The sequence below is a fragment of the Chiloscyllium plagiosum genome, chromosome 5 (genome assembly GCF_004010195.1).
Source record: "Chiloscyllium plagiosum isolate BGI_BamShark_2017 chromosome 5, ASM401019v2, whole genome shotgun sequence".
In the NCBI taxonomy this organism is placed as follows: domain Eukaryota; kingdom Metazoa; phylum Chordata; class Chondrichthyes; order Orectolobiformes; family Hemiscylliidae; genus Chiloscyllium; species Chiloscyllium plagiosum.
In genome coordinates, this window is record NC_057714.1 from 25280700 (window position 1) to 25284590 (window position 3891).

The window sequence follows — 3891 nt, forward strand, 5'->3', positions numbered from 1 at the left end:
AGTTTCCTCATTTCCCCTCCCCCCACCTTGTCTCAGTCCCAACCCTCAAACTCAGCACCACCTCCCTAACCTGCAATCTTCATCCTGACCTCTCCGCCCCCACCCCCCCTCTGGCCTATCACCCTCACCTTAACCTCCTTCCACCTATCGCATTTGCAACGTCCCTCCCCCAAGTCCCTCCTCCCTACCTTTTATCTTAGCCTGCTTGGCACACTCTCCTCATTCCTGAAGAAGGGCTCATGCCCGAAACGTCGATTCTCCTGCTCCTTTGATACTGCCTGACCTGCTGTGCTTTTCCAGCAACACATTTTCAGCTCTGATCTCCAGCACCTGCAGTCCTCACTTTCTCCCATAATAATATAGAACAATACATAGAATAATATAAGACAATATATGTAGAATAATATAGAACAGCAAAGGTTGAGTAAAGGATGTACAGTATAAGGAAAGGGAAATTTGAGTACTGAAGAAAACTAGCAACAAATATAAAGAATAAAGGTGAGTTACTACAAATATTTATACAGGAAAAGAGTAAGCAAAATGAGTATTGATCCTTTAGAGTGAATGTGGGGAATTAATAATGAAAAACTGTGAAGCGGCAGATACATTGATAGATATTTTTCAACTGTGGAGACTACCAATAACATCCCAGAAATAATTGTAAGTTAGAATGTGAAAGGGAAAGAGGAACTTAAAACAATTGAAATCATTGTGGAAAGGATAATGACAAAATTATTAGAACTAAAATTTGCTAAGTCCTCTAGCCCTGACATCTGAGGGTGTTTTAAAAGAAATGCTGCAGAGAAAGTAGATGCATTGGTTTCAATTTTGCAAAATTCCCCAGATTCTGGAAAGGTACCATTAGTTTGGAAACCAGCAAAAGTTACTTCACTATTTAAGAAAGGAGGGAGAGAATAATCAGGGAACTAACAGCTGTCATGGAGAAAACGGTGGAATCTGTTATTAAGGAGATTGTTTCAGGACACTTCAAAAATCTTTATGCAATAAGAGAGTCAACGTGGTTTTGTGAAAGGGAAATCAGTTTTGACTAATTTAATATGGTTCTTTCGGAAAGTAATAAATGGCATATATACAGGGAACCAGTGCATTTACCATATTTGTGTTCCCTGAAGGAACTTGACAATGTGCCACATTTAAGTTACAATGCAATATAAGTGCTGAGAGTGTGGTGTAGCACAGTAGCATTAATGGAGGACTGTTTGTCTAAGAAGAAGCAGAAAGTAGGCATAAATAGATAATTTCTGGGTTGACAGGATGACTGGTATGCCCAAGGAATTAATATTGAGGCAACAATTGTTTACAATTTATTTTATCAAAGGCTTGGGTGAAGGAACCAAGCTAATGATTGTTAAGACTGTTCGTGATGCAATGATAGATGGAAAAGTAAATTGTGAAGAGGACACAAGTTGTCTGAAAAGGGATAGTTTAAAAGAATTGGCAAAACAAAAGGCACATGAAGTAAGAGAGGAAAATTTGAACTCATCCACTTTGGGAGGAAAATAGAGAACAGCACATCACTTAAATGGGGAGGGATTGCAGGACTCTTAGGTACAGACGGATCTGGGTCCCCTGGTACATAGAGCATAGACATATAAAGTACAGAAACAGATCCTTTTGTCCAACTTGTCAGGCCAACTGATATCGTCGGATATCCTAAATAAATTAGATTAGATTACAGTGTGGAAATTTGAACTCATCCACTTTGGGAGGAAAATAGAGAACAGCACATCACTTAAATGGGGAGGGATTGCAGGACTCTTAGGTACAGACGGATCTGGGTCCCCTGGTACAAAGAGCATAGACATATACAGCACAGAAACAGATCCTTTTGTCCAACTTGTCAGGCCAACTGATATCGTCGGATATCCTAAATAAATCTAGCTCCATTTGCCAGCATTTGGCCCATATACCTCTAAATTTTTCCTATTCATGTACTGATCCAAATGTTTTTTAAATGTTGTAATTGTACTAGCCTCTACCACTTCCACTGACAGCTCAGTCCATTCATGCACCACCCTCTGCATGAAAAAGTTCCCCCTTAGGTCCCTATCACCTTAAACCTATGCCCTCTAGTTTTGGACTTCCCCTACCCTGGGTAAAAGACCTTATGTATCTACTGTTATCCATGCCCTTCATGGTTTTATAAACCTCTATAAGGTAACTCTTCAAAAACAGTGAATTAAGGTACAGAAAGTGATCAGGAAGGCAAATTGTTGTTTATTGCAAAGGAAATGGAATATAAAAGAAGGAATGTTTTGTTGAAGCTATGTAACACATTAGTGAGGCCACATCCGCAGTACTGTGAATGGTTTTGGTCTTGTTACTTAAGTAACGATATAATTAGAAGCAGTTCAGAGGTTAACTCAACTAATTCCTATAAGAAGTGGTTGTCTTATGAAAAACGTTTGAACAGTTTGGGCCTGTATCCATTGCAGGGTCATTTATTCAAGGCTGGGTGAGACAGATTTTAATAGAGTCACAGTTTATGGAGGAGAAGAAAGTTAAGTTAAAAACGCAGTCAGATCAGTCTTGATTTTATTGAATAGTTGAGCAGACTCAAATGGATGAACAGCCTACTCCTGCTTCTAAGTTTCTATGAAACAAGTATGTTAGCTGTTATTGTAATGGAATTGGGAGTTTAATTGTAAGTAACTCTTACTGAAATTGTAGAGACCTTGGGTTAGCTCATACATAGGAGCACTTTGTAGTTTTGATTTTCGTACTGGGAAAGGCTATACATCCTTTTGAGAAAATTTGCCGATTGTCCACAATGTAATTATTAAGCCTATATTCCCTCAAGTTTAAAAGAATAATGGATGTTCACATTGAAATATATAACATTTATAAAGTAAAAATGAATAAAGTAGAAACTGGACAATGTGGCAACAACCATGGAAAAAAAACCTTTTCTAATGGTAGTCATGATTTGGAGGTGTCGGTTTTGGACTGGGATGTACAAAGTTAAAAATCACACAACACCAGGTTAAAGTCCAGCAGGTTTATTTGGAAGCACTAGTTTTCGGAACGCTGCTCGTTCATTAGGTGGTTGTCAACCTGATGAAGGAACAATGTTCTGAAAACTAATGCTTCCAAATAAACCTGTTGGACTATAATCTGGTGTTTTGTGATTTTTAACTTTTGTAATGGTAACTACATCTTACAACAAAAATCATTCATCCGCTTTTGCTTCGTTCTGAGGCTGTGCAGTCGCTATGTAAATGCAAGTCTTGGTTTATTTGCGAGAGTTGAACTGCTGACAAAGCGTTGGTTCCAATCTATCTGTTTAACATCATTCTCAGCTTCTGAAAGCACGAAAATTGAACGTGATTTTGGCGATATGCTCTCTCTCTCTCTCTCTGTATCTGGCGGGGTGTGTACACGGTGTTGCCGGAGCCGGGCAGAGCTCTCGGTGCTCTCTCACATACAGCGGCTGGGGGGCGGTGTGCTGCACTGACACTAGCAGCAAGCCTGGATTTTCCATGCCCTGCCCTGCCGGCGGTACACACGTACAACAGCCGGGCCGGGCCGGGCCGGGCCAGGCAAGGCCAGACCAGCCCAGCCGACAGGAAGAGATTGCAGCCTGGGCCTGATTCCAAACCGAGCCGAGACGGGCCCGGGCTTACAGCGTGCTCGGTTATCCGCGGGTAGAGCTGCGCACCGGGGAAGGGGGGAAAAGAGTGCCAAGAGCGGTGCCCCCAGGGCGAACAGTACTCAGTGCAGGAGCTAAGGGCTGTCCACTGGCTTCAAGAAAGTGAACAACATTGACAACCCACTCAGGGAGCTCAGCCCCCACACCCCACAGCCAACCTTACCTCCCCTCCCCCGGGGACAAGGACAGCGCGAGCCCCCCCTCCCCCGGGGACAAGGACA